The 20,980-nt window shown below is 39.5% G+C and overlaps 1 long non-coding RNA gene across 1 annotated transcript; it reads left to right on the forward strand.

The window, feature by feature from the left end:
* The first annotated feature begins 11,371 nt into the window (after positions 1-11,371).
* On the forward strand, positions 11,372-19,123 carry LOC144044300 (uncharacterized). The gene is made up of 2 exons (XR_013291246.1): positions 11,372-11,616; positions 18,166-19,123. It is a non-coding gene; the product is annotated as an uncharacterized LOC144044300 (long non-coding RNA).
* Positions 19,124-20,980: the final 1,857 nt, after the last annotated feature.

Consider the following 20,980-nt stretch of genomic DNA (forward strand, 5'->3'; position numbering starts at 1 on the left):
TTAATGATTTCAGGCGGACCCTGAAGGCTACAACCGACATCAAATTTAAGCTTTGGTGTTGTGTAACGCGACCAAACAAAAGGACGTAGTGTGTTCTAGTGGCCCAGGGACCTACTTTTTATGCAACTGTAGAGAAGCGTTTATTCGAAGTTTTAATTGGGCATGTGAGTGACTGCATTTACATGCAGTTAATAACCCTTTTAAAACCAAGGCCAACATCCGCAAATGTAAAAAAAATAAAAAATAAACAAATAAGTGTTTCTAAGCCAAATATTTGGTCATATAAACGCGTATCTCCATCGCGAATATCTCCATTGACAGGGACATTCATTTGTGTTTTGCACAGTTTAATAATAGTCTATATTCACAAAAGAATCTTGATCTTTTGAATACAGGAACTAGTTGTTTGCCTTGTTTTGCGTGCAACCCACAGGAAATACACAAGCAGATGTACACAAACATCTGCCAAACTGAGACCCAGCACAGAAGGGCCAATGTGGCTCCTAAGCCAGGGCTGGACTGGCACAAAAAAATCGGCCCAGGCATTTTAACTTAGGCCCGCCGTCCTGAACCGGCCCAGCCAGACTTTTGCCTCACATGTAGTTCTAGCACTTGATGAAGCTTGAGTTTGCTATCTGCTATTTGAAATGGATTAATGGACTGATCCTTCAAAATTGTGGGCCAGTCTCTTGTGGCAAAATGTAGGAAAATAATAATTAAGAAGGACTGCATCGGTCCCAAAAGAGGCCGGCCCACCGGGCATCTGCCCTGTATGCCAAATGTGAGACTTTATTTGGCTCCCACCTCCATCGACAATTTGCATAGTTTACAAGAGAAGTTCCATTTTTAACATTGTCTATAATGTATAAGACAAACTCACATAATTTAAAATATAATTAAAATGGAACATTTTCTTCATTTCATGACTGTTTCATTACTGTCAAACAAATCATGCGAGTGACTTGCTGTTGTGACAGCTAATTTTATTGGGCAAACCAAAAGGAGCAACAACTTGACTTCTGTTTCTCCCATTTTCCTTCCTTTTTTTTCTTCCCACCTCGTGTATAATTTTGGCCATTTTTACATTTTTACAGGGGCAGGGCTCTACACTAACTATTGCACTGGTAGCATTAGTGCTCTCAACATTTTTAGTTGTTTGCACTGCACAGGATTTGGTCAGACCCTTTTTGGGGGAGGTGCAGCACTAGACATACCTGTATTGTAACCTCTACTCCACATCCGCTTTACTTTGTATTCTGAAAGCCGCACCGAAGGGCTTTGACAATCTTTTCCTATTGTAATTCATGGCAAATTTGGCTTTTATTTACAGCTGCCCATGCTCTACCGCTACCCACCCTTAGCTACTTCACTGTTAAGTTATCAGCTAAGAAGCTAATGCTATTTTCCTGTTTCTTTTTATAGACAATCTTTTCCTCTTCCTCCTTTCGCCACTTTCTTAATGCAGCACCTGAGGGTTTGGACCTTTTCATTGTAAAAGTTTTTCATGTCGTGTAGACAACACAAGCATGCCTTCCACCTATCAATAGTGCTAACACTCTGAGATGATGCACGACCCCTACCCCTACCTTTCACTGTAAACAACAGCAGCAGGTTATGTTCAGGGCTCCAGGGCAACAGAACTATCTTACCAATTACAATTTAGAACACCAACTATGACGTGTGCTCTCAGTGCTAGCAGAATAAATGGACCAGTAGGTGATAGATATTATAACATTTTTAATACTTCATTTTATTTTATTAACCATTGTCACACATTATTAACATTTTAATTCTTTATATTAACCTTGTCGAAATGTTTTGTGTCCTGTGCAGAGCAGATGGTGTTGATTTCGGTATAATCTGACTTTAAACTGGGTCATACTATTTAGTCTAAAAAAGTTCCTTCTCAGCGCTTTGTGCGAAAACACATTTGGTCCTTGAGAACAGAATCTGTTTTGAACGCCCACACCTGACTCTGTTTTCGCCATCGCTCACGGAAAAGTACAAGAGAGTATGTTTTGTCTACAAATGAAAGAGAGGAGGTCTTTTTAACTATAAGAAACCGTTGTGCATGCGGAAGAGCTACATTTGACGCTCTGAATCCCACGATGTTTAAGTGATGATTAGAGGCAGTTATTTGTCCAGAGATTCTCTGTTTTTTATTAAATCATTTTTGCAAAGGTGTATTTTTCTTACATTAAATCTATCTTCATTTTTGGAACACGCAAAGAGGACAAAATTCTAGATTCCTCTGCATAGGTAATCTCATCGTGCGTAATTTACAGCACGGCACAACATCAAATTTCAAACAGTAACGCTAGCCTAAAAACCACAGCCAAGCAATATCATGTAGTTATTTCAGCTGGGGAATGATTCTACAGGTTGTGTTTTTGTGGGAGAAGTGTGAAACTGTGTTCGCCATTCGCATACGTAACATGGTTCCGACGTACGGCAAACTGGCCTGAATCTCGTTCAAAAGTAAAGCGGAAAACCTTTGTTTTGTTTTTGTGAGGGGAATAGAAGACAGAGGCACAGATTATTTATTGACACCCTTTAAAGAAGTCATTACATGATGGAAATGGCGACAACCGCCTGGGGGTGCATTTCGGGCACATTTTCGGCATCATGTATGGTCCTACATACATCATGCCAACAACCTCCTCTTATTCCATCTCTTCAAACACCTGGATCCCCTCAGATAAGGTTGAAATATCGCTTTCTGAGTCGATTTCTCCCTGGCTTTGTAGACTTTCCATCTACAGCTCTGTCAATGATGTCACACTTCCGGGTTTGTCGCTCGCCAGGATCTCACTTCGGGAAAAGGATTACTTTGAAGATGTGGGAAATTGCGAGTTGCTGGCTATCATTCTGGCCCTACATGAATGCAGGCATTGGCTGGTGGGAGCCAAAGACCAGCTGACTCTATTCACGGACCATAAGAACCTTGCCTATATCGGAGCGACCAAGAGACTCAACTCCCTTCAAGCCCCTTAGGCTCTGTTACTCACCTGGTTCAACTTCTACCTGCCCCATCGCAGTAGGTCCAAGAATACCAATTCTGATGTCTTGTCCAGACTCCATGATGCTGCCACAGATGACGCCAAAACAGAAAATATCATTCCCGTAGACCAAGTAGTGGGGGTGCTACAGCGGGAGGTTGAGAAGAAGGTCCAAGAAGCTCTGAACCTGGATCAAGTCCGGAGGGGAAGATTTTCATCCCTGAGCAGTTATGCATGCCATCCCGTCGTAAGTTGCACTCACGTTCTCATTTCCCGGAGGTTTTGGTAGCCTGGACTGCGGAAAGACATAAAAAAAAAAATCAGAGCCTGATCAATATATGTATGCAATAAGTCATCCCAACGACACCCTAGTGGTCTGCTTCGACCGCTGCCTATCCCATTGCATCTGTGGTCACATGTATCCATAGACTTTGTCACAAGTCTCTTAGAATCCCAAGGCAACATCGTAATACCTCGACGTCACGGGATCGCGAGTCCGCCCCTCATGTTAGGTCAACTTTCCAGCTGACTTGGCTGTGTTTGTATTGTGTTTACACCGAATGTTCTTTTGTTATTGACGAATGTCACTCCCAGCTTCTTCTAACGTTACTTTTGTAGGCAAGACGCATGCGGATGATTTAGTGCAACACTCTTTGCAGCGGTTGACGTTGAAACCTTTGGTTAGTGGAATGGATTGGATTACAAACATTTGCCGATACTGCCCAGACCAGACTAATGGCAACGGGTGCGCTGAGGTAGGGTGGCTCTTAAAACACGGACATTCTTGCGTCTTCTGTAATTTCGGCTTTAATTGTTTGCTATGTGCATTTATCAATTGTGAATTTGAGGTGAAGAATCTCGGGTTATTTTTAAACCAAGTTAGCTAGTTTCCCGACCGTGCTAGCTACGCTAGCTGTGCTTGCATGTTACAACAAAAACAACAACATTGTTGATTCATCACTTATTTTTGTACACTTTAACAACAATTTCAACTTTTAGGCTGCTGGGAAAGGAAAATAAGAGACCTTAATTTGGATCTCAAAATCGAACATCTTGACCACCAGATCTATTTTTAGCCAGAGCTAGCCACGGCTAGAAGCTCACATGTATCACGATCGCATTATGGTAAAAGCATTTTTACCATCTTACAATGACACTTACCTTAATCAAAATGGTCAGAACACACTTTGGTAGACTTTGTCGGTTGGAAATCCTTTTGATGTATTTTGCAATTCCAGACACTTTGTCGTTCCCATTCGACATTCCATGGACCGGCACACAATGTGGGGCAAATGACAGCATGTGAATACTATTTAGAAAGTTAATTTCACACCTTTGTTCGCCCAATTTTGCACCCGTGAACGGCACACGTGTGCACCATTGTGAAGCGGTCCGTGAAAATCCGGAATGAATGAACAAATGAATGAATCAAAGTAACTTTTAGTAAGCAACACGAGCGGTCCTCAGAATTTGGTTGCGTTGTCTCGCTGGATGTTTGCCCCACGAAAGGGCTGCTGGGTCGATAGGTCATGTAAATACTATGTACACTTACCATAGTGGACCATTTCTTTAAGATGGCTCACATTGTTGCCATGCCTAAGCTGCTAAATTGCCGTCTGTAGCGACTGCCAATGTACTGATCTGCCACATCTTTTGTTGCCATGAGATCCCCCTCGATCTGATCTCAGTCTGTGGTCAGTCTAAGAAGATGTTGTTCGTTGACTTTAGCTCAGCGTTCAACACAATGCAGCCTCACCTGCTTTTGGGTAAACTGAAGGAGATGAATGTGAACCCGTACATCTCAAGGTGGTATCACTCCTTCCTGACACAGCGCACACAGCAAGTCAGGGTCAACAGCTCCCTCTCGGAACCCAGATTGATAAGCACAGACGCCCCACAGGGCTGCGTCAGCTCCCCGGTCCTCTTCACGTTGTACACAAATGATTGTGTGACATCACACCCAGAGAACTTTATCATTAAGTTCTCCGATGACACAGCTATCGTCAGCTTGCTGCAGGCCGGCGGTAGCCCACTGGACTATTTCTCAGAAATAGAGAAATTTGTCCAGTGGTGTGACCAGAATCATCTTGTGCTCAATATGGGGAAGACAGAGGAGGTGATATTTGATCCAAAAACTGTTGGTGACCACAGGCCAGTCGTCATTAAAAGCAATCACATCAGCCAGGTGGGTTCATACAGGTATCTGGGGGTCCACATTGACAACACACTCAGCTGGAGGGTCCACGTTGGAAGTCTCTGCTCCAAACTCCAACAGCGTCTCTATTTCCTACGCAGACTGAGGGTCTATGGAGTGGAGCAGAGGATCATGCTGTTGTTCTACCGGGCTGCATTAAAAAAGTTCCCCGCGGGGAAAATAAAAGTATATCGTATCGTATCGTATGTGTCCTCGATTCATCTGTCCATTTGAAATTGAGTCAGTAGTCAACCCGGTAACCAAGGGGCGTCGGTTGAGATGGGGGCTGGTTACTGTCATGTCGCTGCTCTCAGGCTTGTTGTGTTTTTTCTTAGTGCAGCTCGGTGGGCTGGTCCTCCTGGGACACACCTGACCTGGTTATCAATCATCGTCTTTAAAAGGGCAGCTGAAAGTAATCGCTTGCTCACCTCTGTGTACCAAAGGGTTTGGGTTAGGGTCTTGACTCAGATTCTTGATACCTCACTTTGCTTTACCTTGCCTTGATTTCTTGAACTTTTTTGTAAGTATATTTTATGGTTTTGTCATCCTTGCTTTTGTTTTTTTGCAAGCACGATTTGTTAGTCTATTGTTTCTGCGTTGTTGTCTGTGTTTTCTGTTCATTTTTGCCCTTAGCCATTTCGTAAGCATGTTTTGTTTATACTTCACAAGTGTTAGCAGTTTCTTTTTGTAATTTTTTTTTTAAATCCGTTTATCTGTGTCTCTGCATACGTCTTTTGGGAAACATCAAAAACTAGAAACATCACTGGACTTTAAATAATTTTAAACATCTAACTTTGACAAATCTACCCTTTGTGTTTGTTCAAACATAAAAAATGTGAGTCTTCAATGACTCTAACTTCATTTTTTAAACAGCAAAGACAACTTGATATTCAAACAACATCTGTTTAGACGTTTTTGTAAGATCACAGCCCATTTTGTCTTCAGAATATACAGTAGATGAACAACAAAGTCACCGTAGTCTTTAATGATGACTTTGATTTGAATTAAAAAAAACTGAGGCGAACATATATTTTCCTTGAGGCTAGGCTTGGTGTTTATCGCCTGTCGCCATCTTCCATCTGCTGTGAAAAATGAAAAAAAAAAAAAGGTTTGGCTGCTGGCAGACATCACAACCTCATAGTTGATGCAGGAAAATTGAACTAAACTCCTAGTTATCTGCCCAAATAATCTCCATATTTGTTTTGCATTGTTTGGCGACCAGAGCGACAAACTCAAAGCCACTGTGTTATCTGCAAAAAGGCGCAACAACTCCTCAGACTCGGCCGCCATTATGTCGGCGTGTTTACGTGCGCTAAGCTGCCCGTGCATGGGGGCCGACCCACCACCGGTCACCGTGGAGACGATAAAGCGCCGTCATAATTGCTTTAGCGCTTTTGTTGTGCCCGCCAGGCGCTCGCCAGGGAGAGTTGGGGGTTAGTGCAGATAAAGTAGACTCGGCGGGATTCGCTCTTGTGCCACTCATCTGGAAAGAATCAAATAAATGTAATAGAATGTCGTTCTGGCCAGGCGATGTGTTGCGACTGTTCGCCAGCCTGCCCTGTGGCGTGTCCCTGAACAAGGTGATGGCTGTGCATAAACATCAAGTTACACTTTTCATAATGTAAAATATGCTGTGACTTTCTGTCAACGTTGAACAGACGTAACCTTCAGGGACAGGTCTGAAAACATCTATCTATCTATCTATCTATCTATCTATCTATCTATCTATCTATCTATCTATCTATCTATCTATCTATCTATCTGTCTGTCTGTCTGTCTGTCTCTTCGTCCCACTGACTGTCCCACCGTCCTGACTTTGTCAACTTTGAGGTTCAGGTGTGTGTGTCTGTGTCTGTGTTGACAAATGACGGGGAGCCAGATGTCCACAACGCCGGCAACGCCCCCCAACCTGGACAAGATGGCCGACAACCCACTGGCAGAAGCTGACGAGCGCGCAAGTGCGGCGTTTAATGAGATCTAGTACAAAATGTCTGCCTTTTTACTGTAATCATGCTTGGGTATTATTATAAAGAGAAGCACCCTTGGTATTATAGTTGAAGTTTGCAATGGAGAGCTCTTCCTACAAATCATTGCAAACAGTTCTCATGATGTAATGTGATCCAGATTAATGCATAATCTGTATAAATATATGTAGGCTATTGGCGTAGTAGTTAAATCTAGTAGTAGTAAAAATCTGAAGTGACCTAGACAAAGACAGGTTCTGGTTGTACTGTAGCTCTGCATACATTTGCACATTTATTTAAATTCCCCCCGAAGATCTGAAGATAAAGCTAAGCTAATATTGCAAAATCATTTGAATTCCACTAACAAAACCTACCCAGATCAATCCAGTGGAGTAGTGGAGGGTGACGTCATGCTCGTCCCCGCGGACACTTAGTGTTAGTGTACGACACAATTAGAATGGAAACTGAAAAAAAACCCCAAGGCCGGCTTCAAGCACAGCCCAAACTCCAGCTGGAAACTGAAAAAACAAGATTATTCAAGCGCACGTGCTCGCACGCTTGACACAGGGGTTGCAGTTACACTTTAGGCCAAAGGTTGCAGTCACGAGTAAAACATGTGAAATCAAGTTTTCAAAAAAGTGTAGCTACCAAAATGGACATCATTTGAATGGCGGAGATTAGCGTGCTAAAAGTGTTTGCGCAACTGTACACCAATCCTCGAGGTCCGGAGTCCTGCAGGTTTTAGATGTTTCCGCCAACCAACACACCTGATACTAAAGGTCAGTATCGTTATCAGGCATGCTGATCAGCTGATTATATGAATCAGGTGTGCTAGTGGGCGGAAACATCTAAAACCCGCAGGACTCCGGACCTCGAGGACCAGAATTGGTGAACCCTGCCTTAAAGCTCGCAAAAAGTGTTTAAATGGCTTTCAACCTTTAGTGAAAAAACGACAGGTGTAATTTGTGCCATTTTTAACTATCTTAATTGAGTTTATAGGCAAAATAACACCATTGCAAAGCTCCAACAAGATGGAAGTAAACGCTTGTAAGCATAATGAGATGTGCACTTCACTTATTGACAAGACAAAGTGACAATTGAAACTAGATACCAGTATCTGGAGGGTAACCCCGCCAGCCAGATTGATAATTGTGATTCACTCGAGGGAGTTCTTCACATTGGCAATCTGGTACTTCACTAGGCAGACCCATTCGGGAAAGGCGGGACTTGCTGTACAATACTTCAAGCTGATTGGACGATGCGGCATCTTTGCACATTTGTTTTGACCAATCAAGGCAACGGATGAAAATCTCATCTTCCGTCTCGTTTTAGGGAAAGGAGAGGGGAGGGGCGAGCTCGAACATCTTTACCATATAAAAATGCACAAAACGCCTCTCGCTGTTCAAATTCAACAAGGAAACAGTGAGTAATACAGCACAACTGGATATCAGAACTGGAATCAGAAGCCAAAAAGTGGTATCTGAACAACACTAATGGAAACTATACCATTAAAAAAAACATGATTGTGAACGTGTTGGCATAGACATTCTGTATATACTGTACAAAGACTCCGACTTCTGCCCGTAAAGTAAAGCTAAGTGGCCTTAACTTTAGTATGCTACAACCAACAAAGTGTACAGAATTAATTCCTTTCCTTCACCCATTAAAACACACAGTAACATATTATTATTATTATTAGGGGTGTTAAAAATCAATTCAGCAATATATTGCGATATTACAGTGCACAATTCTTGAATCGATTCAATACGCGGCTGAATGTTTAAACATCATTTTGTGATGGGAATATTCAACAAAACGCCTTAGGAGTTAGGGTTCAGAATTTAAGCATGGAAGAATGTTATATTAATGGAACATTAAGCCTTAATATTTTATTTTAGTGCTGTTTAAACATGAAACACACTGCAACCTGTTTGTTAAATAAAGTGGCTCAGTTATAAGCCTGAAGTTTCAGATAAATACATTTTCATGCACATCTTTTAGTGTACATGTACAAGTTTACTGATTAGTATGTTCTAAATTTGAGTAAAAAAAAAGATCGCGATTAATTTATAGATTTGTATCGGGATTAATTGCTATTGTATCGAATCATGACTTATGAATCGTGAGACGGATCGAATCGCCAGGTACTACGCAATTCACACCCTCTAATTATTATTATTATTATTATTATTATAAATACAAATAGGAACTAAAAACTATGCATGTAATTTTCAAATCTGATCATTCCATTTAGATCCTGTGTGCGGTATGCACTTACAATATCCCATATACAGGTCGGGTTATGTAAAAAATATATATTATCACAGTAAAAGTATTGCATGCACTGGTAGTTGTACACGCTCATGCAAACATGCAAACATAAAACAAGCAAACAAACAAAACCTGTATATGTTCCTCTAAACGCAGCAGTTTAATTTCATAATCCAAGATGTTATTCATATGGTATTTATTGGTGTAAATGTACTCTTTTGTGTTATTATCGACAAAAAAAGCATTTAATTATAACTCCACTATGTTATGATAATGTGTTGTAAACTGAGCAAGACTTTATGCTGACTTGCTTAAACCAACGAATCACTTGAGTCGACTCAAAATTTAGTGGCGACTTGAATTGAGTTACTGTTTTGTTTTGTTTTCAACAATAATTTGTGACTTGCTTGAAACTTAATGGTCAAGACTTGAGACTTACTTGCGACTTGCTCATACGTGACTTACTACCGTCTCTGTCGCTCACACAATGTGGACTTCATCCAGTGGTGAGTTATGACATGCGCTGATACCATTCGTCTTCACAAGGACTCACTTGGGCAAACTTCTCCCACACACGCACGTCGTGCCATAAAAGGAAGTCATTAATTTTCAGTGGGAGCCGTTTTTGTCTCCTGAGGAAATTTAATTAAATCCCCAGATCAGAGCGTTTCTTCGCCGTGTTCTATTGGGCCATTTAGCAGTATCGTACACCTCACGTTAATCACCATTCCGGCTAACGCTCAAATTATTACTGTCAGCGGTGGTGTCGTACGCCATAACTGGAAGGAAAAGGCACATTTTCATCCATTATAGGGAAGTGAGAGTCAATGCACATGCTGTTGCGAACATCAAAGACAATGTTGAGTTTTAAAAAATCCCACTAGGACTTTTGAAAGCATCAAATGCAGTTTACTCAACAAATCCAACATATGTTTTATAAACATAAAAAAACAGTTTAGTGTCTTTGATTAAGCAAATGAAGTATCAATGATAATTTTTGAGTCACCAAAAACACCGCAAGAATGTAATCTTGGGAAACTTGATTTACTTTTTTGGGTGAATATCAAAGACAGGTTTGAGTCTTTAAGGAATGTAACACTAATATACAGTACTGTATGTAGACATCAAAGACCATTTTGGTGTCTTTGTCAACCCAATGTTGTCGCCAAACATGCAACACTTTAGTCTTTGTATTTTGTTATAGAATTTTTTTGTTAAAAAGATCCAATAAAGAGTTTTTAACACACTTAATGTATGTTATGTCAACATTAGGGAGAATGTGAAGATTAGCAAACAAAATTATTTAACGTTCAAGTTGAGATTTTTTGTTTAAAAAAAAATCAATTTATGGTATGATGAACCAATATAAGTGTCATTGTAAACTAAAGAATATTTAATGGCCCATTTAATTTTGCGTCTGATGAAGCGAACATTTTTGTAAACATTGAAGATGCTTTCCTTGTTAACAAAGTTTCTTTGGAATGTTTAATGAACCTAAATCACATTTTTGTAAACATGACACTCGAATATGTATTTTTTTTTTTTGTAAACATGAAATCAATCTAGGGTTTTCAATAAACCATACTTTCATATTTTGTAAGTCAAAGACACTGTTTATTTTTCAATGAGCCGATACTCTGCAACAAAATCAGTTTAAGGGTTGTTGATGAACCGAGCAAATGCACTTTTGTAAACAATAAAATGGAGTGTTCAATGTATATTTCTGTTAACAAAAAAAAAGACAAGTTTGAGTCTTTGATGCAACAAATATATGCTAGTTGTGAATCGACTACAATTTTTTAGTTTCCAGTCAATCTACATTTTTAGTGAACAGAGAATAAAATTTTAGTCTTCCAATGTAAACATCAAATAAAATGTGGTGTCTTTGAAGCGATCATACGTGTCTTTGTTGCTGTGCATCACAGTCACGCTGTATTACAAAAAGCTGAATTGATCATCAAAATCACACGCTCCTGCTCTCTTCTTGAGAGCCCGAAGGTGGTGATCGCCCATGCAGATTCCAGCGCCTGATCCTGCTCATTAATTGTCGTTATGGCCGTTATGACAGTTTAATTTGCGGCGGCGAAATTGGCCACTGGGGAACCGGCGGCCCCAGCGAACGCGTCATTGAGACGATCAACGGCAACGAGATCAACAAAGACAAAATCATTATTGGAGGACGAATACAGTAAGTGGGGGACAGGGACCGAGTGCTGTCGCAAATAGCGGGTAATTGACACCCCCTCAAAATGTTTATAATTGCAACCATAATTATACAATACACTATCATCCCAAACCTCTTTGGTATCATTTCCAACTCATCTGACATTACGCTTAAACATAAATGGCTTACTGAATTATTATTATTTTTTTAATGCACTGGAAGCGCGCGATGAAGACTCACCGTAACCTCCACTAACAACCCAGGCTAAACTCCGCTGCGTCCTTGACACCATTTATTACTTGAGATAAGAGTTTAATTTTTTCTGTGACCAAGCTAAGAACCGGACACACTAGTATCTCAAATCATCTTTCACTACTGAAATGAATGGAAATCCTATTAATCCATTCCAGACATCCAGCCCAAAAAATAAAAACATTTGTAAGCTTCTTTTTTTAAATTTTTTTTTTACGTCATATAAACAGGGTATCCAAGGTCGCTGTACAAACACAGTTAAACTCAAACAAGCAGTACAATAAGTGGGTATTGACTGTATGTATAGAAAAATCCAATCAGTTGTAGACATCTTCATATGAATCCACGTTTGGCCTTGGAGGAGTCTCTTTCCGAGAGCCCTGCTTTTCCTCATTATTCCTGCTGAATGGAGGTCAAAAGGCACACACATACACAAGCAGGGTTGTTTGCTTGCACTGGATAAACACGACAAATGTCACTAAAGGCCAGCCTGGCGGTGCGCAGCCCAGCACCCCGAGGGCGCCGGGATGGTGACCAGCACCGCGGGGGAGGGGGCGCCTGGCGGATTGGCCAAAAGACCATCGCCACAAGGGTGATGCATCAGCAGTTACGCAAATAATGCACAATGCATGTGCTTCAGAGTAGTTCGATCCAAATATTGATTTTGTATTGGTATTGATATGCGGTTTCATCAAATACTGTAATAAGCAAATGTTTGTGTGGATTCAGTTCTTTATGTTTTTTTTTTTTTTTTTTTAGCTTAGAAAGCTTTCTTTTAGTGCACTGAAGCAGAGTTGTGTTTTCCATCCTTTCATTTTCTATGCAGATTATCTTTATCCAGGTCAGGGGCGGGAACCCGCTGACATTTACAGTATGTGGAGTGAGCATTTTATAAATTGAGAAATATTTCACCCAATTTTTGAAAGGCAATTTAAATAAAAACAATTATTTTAATTTGTTAATGAGTGTTCATTTGAATCATCATTTCTATTGAAGAAAAAAGTTTAGTTAGTTTAGTTTTTAACTGTTCTATTGTTAGCATTTTATATTCTGCAATAAAAAATGCTCAAAATAGTTCCTTTGGTTTAACTGCTTAATAATCTAAAGGCAACCAAAAAACAAACAAACAAAAAAAAAAACACACAATAATGCAGAAAACTCATTTAGCATAAAAATATTGGTATTGACGATACTGGCCTTTGTGTTTTCTTAGTATGGATCAATACCAAATCTTGCAGTAAAGAATTCCAATCAGTTCCACAACACTAGTCAACCTTAGCTCATCCACAGGTAATAATTGAAAGACAAATAGTCTTTTTACATTTTAATTGTCATACAATGCAATAATAAGTTGAATATTGCTGGTGGAATGCTCAGTACTTTTGTCAATGATGTCACACGACAAAAAAAGAGACCGTGTGACAAAGTGACGAATGACACGCCAGCTGACTTGTTGCTGCGTGTTTTGTTTAGTGTTATCATGAACGTCAAGTCAATAGCGACTCGGCCAGATGGTAACAATGAGCAAGCCTTAGTGTGCTGTACAGATGGACCTTTCGAAAGATGCTTTATGTGTATTTCTCCTTAATGTTAATCATGTATCACTGTATCAGGATATATTATTATTACTATTGTTAAGTGTCATGAGTTACTATAGACGCTCCCCTACTTACGAACTTTCGAGTTACGAACAACGGTACATACGAACATGCGCGCATGTCAAAAAATGTTCGGAAAGAGATGCTGTAAGTTAGATTTTGTATTGCGCACCTTTTTCCGAGTACTGTAGTGCTTCTTTCCGCCGCTAATACCGACGCTTGGCGCTGTGAGAGCTCACCCAGCATTGGAGGCTCAGCAACGTGTCGAGGAGGAGGAAGAAGAAGAAACGCCTGTCGCTCATAGATAAAGCCATCGCACTCTTCGAGCAGCAAGACCCAAATATTGAACGTTGCACAAAGGTTGCAAATCAATTGAATGATGCCATACAGTGCTACCGCATCATTTATGATGAAAAAAGAAGAAAACTGTGCAATCGTCGTTAGATCGCTTCTTTCGGCCAGTTTCTAGTAAATCCTCCAAGGAAGATACTCATCAACCCTCATCTTCTTCTCCGCGACCCTCAACTTCTTCCTACATTGAAGTTACGGAGGAGGAAGTAACTTTTGAAGCCCATTCCAGCGACGACGAAGAACCTCTCATGATATAAAATCCTCCTCATTACGTACATGTACATACTGTGTGTGTCTCTCGCTCTCTCTCTCTAACATACGTAGTACAGTACTGTACGTATTCTCTTTAAACATAAATTATAATACAAAATATAGCACTGAAGCAACTTACGAACAAATTCACCTTACGAACGATCGCTCGGAACGTAACTCGTTCGTAAGTTGGGGAGCGTCTGTCCTTCTCCCACTACCATGTATGGTACATGTTTTTTTCAGTCACTGTTTTGTATAATGTATCGTGAATGATGCTGCCATTCCCACCACTATGAGATATTCTTCCAGTTTATCAGTTATCATCTAACTGCACACCATTTTGTGATATTATTGGTATTGTTAAAAAGTATCTGATCTGTTTACCACCTTTAATGGATATTGTGATGTGTGGTGGACATTTATTTCCCCCAAAATAACGATTATCATACCATGTCTTTATCATGATACTATCTCTAATGGTAAAAAAATAAAAATAAAAAATCACATCGTATAAGTTACTCTGCGATTCCTATCCCTATTAAATAAACTCAAATGATATCGAATGGATTATGCAGCACTATCACTGTATCATCTTTTGGGCCAATGCTTTGTTAACTTGAGTCAAACTGTCTGTCTGTCTGACCTTCCTCACACACTCGACAGAATGTGAACTTGGTAGTCAACGTGTCTGTCTTTGTGTAGACGTGTGCGTGCGTGTGTGTGGGTGTATGTGTGTGTTCGCGCGCGCCGGCCTTGCTTTGCATGCTGTACAAGCCTGTCTGCCTCCCTCCTTCTCCTCGCCTCACCTCCCCATCATTCACTGGAGGCGGTGGGCTGGCGGCGTGACGAGCCCCCTGTCTCCTTGTAAAGGAAGAGGAGGAGGGGGGGATGTAGAGGTCAGGATCTCAAATTTGACAGTTTTTTAAAAATTAGATTTTAATATTGGTTTTCTTTATTTATCCAGTTATTTTTAGGCTTTCACCTTTTAAGGAACAAAGAAAGACTAAACCAGAGGTGGGCAAACATTTGTGTTCAAGAGCCACAATTCATTTTAAAATGGGCAGATTTAATGGCAATTTTCATGCATAAAATATGCAAAATTGTTAACATGCTACAGTAATAAATTATAAAAATGTATACTTTTTCCATTCATTTGATATATTACAGCATAATATATGTAATGTGAAATAATCACTCTTTTAATTAATCCAAATCCATAAAATAAATAAATGTTAATGTAACATATTTATCATAACATATTTATTATTTATAATGAATACATAATAGTTTTATACATAGTTTTATTCATTATCTTATTTATATTTAATTTGACCCTACGATAGAGAAACGTACGGAGCCCTAAGGTGACATGGTAGGGGGAAAAAAATAAATAATTTGTGTTCCCTCGCAAAAACGTTTGCGTTCCCTTGCAAAGATTGCGAGATAACGCAAAAGTTTTTTTGCAAGAGGACGCAATCTTTTTTTAAAATGAGTTGATGCACTTCCAGGTTATTTTCCGTGTGACCAAAAGCAACAAGGAATACAGCGTGTCAGCAGTGGGGAAACTTCGTAAAAAAATAAAAAATAAAAAATAAAATAAAATTGCGTTATCTCACAATCATTGAAAGGGAACGCAAACGTTTTTGCGAGGGAACACAATCTTTGCAGTTTCCGTAGAAACGTGATTATATTCCATGACTTGCCACCTGCGGAGTCTGCTTTCGTCAACAAAGGGTGCCTCTTTCAATAAAGATAAAAAAACGTGGCTGATACGAAGACAAGTATCATCCCTGCTACGCTCAAGTTAATAAGAGGTGATTCTTTCAATCTGGTTCTTTCACCAGGCAAACCTTTCCTAAAAGAGTTAAATGATATTCTGAAGATACATCAATAGCATAATGTTGCTGATGTGGGGCGTTTGTTGACTTGTCTTGAATTCTCTCGGCAGTCAGCCAAGTGCCAGGCGAACCGGGGAGCGCCGGGGGTGTTGTTGTTTATTTTTTCGGTGTTATTTATTTATTTATGTATTTATTTTCAGGACAGACCTTGCAGCAGCGCCCCCTCCAACAAGTATCGTTCTAGGCAACCGCCTAATTAGCGCAACGAGGTTAAAATGTCATCCCGTTTCCTTTTTTTTTCGAGAGAGAGAAAAATAAAAAAATGTCATCCTGTTTCCAATGGGGTGTCGTGCGCCATATTGGATGTGGCTGCCATAAACTAATGCAAGGAAATGTACTGAACTTTATGAAAGGCCTTTGTACAAATTTTACAAAATCAATGCTTCTCATTCATTACTACACAGAGTGGCTGAAACCTAGCTGTACACGTAACATCACAGGTGTCATAAACGCCGGACAGAAATGAGCAATATCGTAACTTATCAGTAGCGCTCGCTGTTGCGCTGATTTGAATCAGGTGTGCTGGAGGAAGGGAGCATCTATAGCATGCAGGACTCCGGCCCTCGAGGACTGAGATTGCCCAACCTTGAATGACAGACTAATCTTGCTTTCTGATATTGAATCTGTTCCGTGACTCGATTGACAAATTGAAGGTGGGGCTACAGCTATCAAACATTTTTAGAATTGAGTACTCTTCCGTTTATATTGTCGATTTATCAGTCATTGGATAAAAATGGATTTACCAGAGAAGGTATTACTTTTGTCCACTTGGGGTCGCCATAATCACATTCTACTGTCGTAGCTGTGACTTTTGAGTGTATGCCTTTAAAAAAGGTTCTTGGTGCTGGTGAGTGACGTGGGTGTCAGTGAATGAATGAGCTTGGAGACTACACGTGCACTCTGGGTAAAAAATGACTGCAACCCCTTGATTTTAGATGAGAACATGTTAAGTTAATTTGTCTCTCACATCACAGGACTGGCGAAGTGACTATTGAGCGCACGTGATGACAATGGTTAAATGATATCGTACAGCTCTAAATATCCCTGTCGTAAGCATTTTTCATTACCTCTTGACTCTTACTGAGGGCTAATTTAGAGTCTCAGTGTCTGTTGATCTTAACGCATTGTGACAGAATGTGAGCCTTTGACGCTTATGTTAAGACTACTGGTGAACCCCGTACTGGGTGAGCCAGGGCAATATATTTCTTCAAAAATGTTCTCCATAAACAAAATTTTTCCTCAACCATGTCGTTTAGTGGCTAATTGCTAATAATGGCTATCACTAGAGATGGACTAGCAGACACACTTGTTTTTATTTGTTTTGTAAAGTATCGTATCTAAAATATGTACTTATTTAAATAAATTAAAAAGGATGAACTGATGAGATTTTCAAAAGGTCGATGGGTGCGTCACGCATTTTTTATATTTACTCTTAATTATTCACTTTCCAAAGAGGATGAAGCAATGACATTTCTCTGTTGATAAAGGTCAAAGACTCCTGCTTCACTTCTAATAGATTGTCTATTTGTGTACAAGGTCTTGAATTGAGTACGGGCAAACCACAGAATATACCGTTGAGCTGGTACCTTCCTTTATTGGTGTAATTAAACACAATACTTTTATTGCCCTGATTAGTGCAGGCAATAAGAAAGAATATCACATTGAAAACATGTTATTTTACAGTAACAAACAACAAAATTATGTTACGGTAGCGGAACACAAACCCTACAGCAACACATGAAGCTAGACAATGTAACAATACTCACAAGCTTGTTTTATTCATTCGCAATGTTTTATTCATGTCTGTGTTACATTATATGTCCACCTGGTGGCTGAAAAAGTGCCAATGTCAATAGTACAGATTCAGGGCAATACAATCGGGAAAGATAATAAGTTATATCTTTTTAGTTACCAGCTTGATTATTGAACAAATTAAACCTGGAAATCAAGGCACCACTATACGAGCAAATTGAGTTCCTATTTTGATCACAGAACGAATTAGACTAAAGTCAAGACAACTGTTGTACTTGAATGGAGTAGCAATATTACAAAAAATGCGTCTGAGTAGGCTTGCCCACATTCTGTAGCGATTATGCCTGCTATAAAGACTCACTAAATGTTACCATTTCAAGTCAATTTGTCATCCAGAGTGAGAGACCATTACAGATACGCGGCCCACACATCCGTCACGCTAACCTCAGTCATCCTCCCGTATTTGACAGGTGAAGGGTGCTCGGGCCTCGGGGGCGGATGGATAGCGGCGTGAAGAGCGATCGGGCGTCACAGAAGCGGCGACAGATAGCGAGCCAAGGCGCTCCAACGCGGAGAGATCGGTCTCCATCGGACTCCATTTGTCATGACCGAGTGAGTTATACATTAAAAAAAAACAAATCTTGACTGATTTGGAGGCGATACTGTACCTGCTTGCAGACGCCATTTTGTGGCGCTTCATCCCTTTGCTCGAGGATTGTCATAGCGATTAGGGGAGTGAGGCACAAACAAACAAACAGTAATCCACAGTGAACAGTGTGCTAATAACATCGGATGCTGATATTAGTGGAGGAAAACACTCACGTACACACACTCACACACACAGTCAGTCTGCTAATTGCTTTGTGTGCTGAAAAGGCGCCCGAGTGATATTGCCATGCTGCGGGTGTTTGGCCGCCTCGTAACTGCCGTGCAGTGTGGCGGAGACAAGCTCGTATATTAAGATAACCTCCAAACGGAATGGAATTGTATTTCCCCGGCGGTTCAAACCGCATCCGCGCTTGTAAACGCGGTGCGGATGAAATTTGGCTTTAATGAAGCACGACTTATTGCGCACAGTGCGACCACAGGACCGTGTGCATGAGGGCTAGGTTCATGCGCTGTTATCTTATTTGTAATCGGGCTAAAAATGTTAGCTACAATGCATCATGAAAAAATTTGTACAAGAACGAAAGTGGAATAGCACGCCAGAAAGTGTTTAAAGTAATAAAAATGTTATAGGTCGTGCTTCATGAATTAAAATGTTTAATTGTGCAAACATATTACTAGAAAATAAAAACACATGAGTGAAATTTTTTGTTTAGGATATTTTACAGTGAATAGCCTCATTGCAATTGCTTTTTCTTTTGGACAGCACAAGCTACGGTTGTTGTTAAATTGCATCGTGAATAAAGTTCTTACAAGAAAAATCATTATAATCTTTGAAAAAGGAGGATACATTTGTCGGGGAAATATATATATATAATTTAACAGGACAAAGTTGTAATTTAAAAAAATATATATAATGTGAAGACGCTTAAGTCATTATATTACAATAGATTTTATACAATGAGAAAAATAAAAATTTTACAAAAAAAGTAATGATGCTTGTGTCATTTTTCAAGGAAACAAAAATATACAAGCAAGTAAATAATAGTTAAACTAGAAAAAAGTGACTTTACAAGAAATCATCATTGTAAGCGTCATAATACAGTAAAACTGTAATTTTACAGGAATAATGTCATTTTATACGAAAAAAAAAAACAGTCTTACAAGAATCTTTTTTTACAATGGACAAGAAATAGGGGGACAAAATTATTCAGTCATTTTTGTGTACATTTGATCAGAAATTAAATCATAATTTATCAGAATGAAGTTTTAATCTATTTTTTTTTTTTTCAAAACACGAACTCAAACTTATTTATTTTGTTGTATATTTAATTTCAGAATTTCTCAAACTCAATGAAAAAAAATACATTAGTTTACAGGAATAAAGTCTCTCTCTCTCTCTATATATATAAATATATATAATTGCTAATATTACCAGAAAAAGAATTAGAGCCTGCTGGTTTATTAATCCGTCGTTATTTTCCCAGTTTGGAGGTTACGGTCTGTGAACTCTTGATTTATTTGGGCCAAAATAATTTGGCCTCCTCAAGGTTGAGCGTGTTTACGTGTAAACTTGCCGTCCTGGTCTGTTTATTAAAACGCAGCCTGGCAGGCCTTCCTGTAATGAGTGTCTGTGATGGACTCGCATTGGGACGCTGCTCATTAACAGACGCGAGGAGGAGGGGAATGAAGAGGATAGATGCCAGGTGATGTGAGAAGGTCACTTCTTTAAAAATAAATAAATAAATAAAAATATCCACTGGGACTACAGCTATTATGCTAGCCCTTTCATTTTGAAAACACCCTCTAGATACTGAAAAAACAATTTTCTGCAATTATTGCTTGTACTTTTCCAGCAAAGAATAAATGTCGTGTCAATGAGAGTCACCATAAACCACTTGATTTGCTGTTTTATAAATATTTTTTTTGCCACAAGACATGAACTGACTTTCATGCTAGTTTCCCATTAATTTCAGCAGGAAAACTTAACTAGGTTTACCAACGTTTCGGGTTACAGAACATATTAAGTTTTTGTAACCTGAAGTTCCACTATATAAGTAAATGTAAAGATACAAATGAACCTTTTGTAATAAAACTTTTTTTCTGTTTTAAAAGAACTCTTAAGACATTTCTTTTTAGCAGAACCTATGGTCCCCCCTCTTAGATGTGTTTTTCTTTTCTTTTCTTTGATCCTTCCTCGGGTCTCCTGACAACCTCACGACTCTAGCTGGATTCTGAAGTATTCGGTTTAGGTGAACGGTATGGGATTTTTAGTGTGAGTACACACTCACACACACGCACGCACACACACACACACACACACACACACACACACACACACACACACGCACACACACACACACACACACACACACACACATGCACATTCAAAATAAAAAAAATAAAAAAGTCAAATCGGGAAAATTACCGAATGAACAATACTGAGCTCTTAACTCTTTGACTGCCAGACGTTTTCAGAAAAGGGATGCCGTGGGTGCCAGCCGATTTAAGCATTTTGACTGATCTTTCAAGGTCCACAGAAAATTGTGTGTTTGGACTATGGAAACACACATACTATCAAATGAAAGATTGAACTCTCATCTTTCATCAGAAAAAAAAGTTTATTTCTACCTTTATTCTGTTTTTCAGTAATCAACAATAGAAAATGGTTAGTTTCAC

Source organism: Vanacampus margaritifer, chromosome 2, assembly GCF_051991255.1.
Source record: "Vanacampus margaritifer isolate UIUO_Vmar chromosome 2, RoL_Vmar_1.0, whole genome shotgun sequence".
Taxonomy (NCBI): domain Eukaryota; kingdom Metazoa; phylum Chordata; class Actinopteri; order Syngnathiformes; family Syngnathidae; genus Vanacampus; species Vanacampus margaritifer.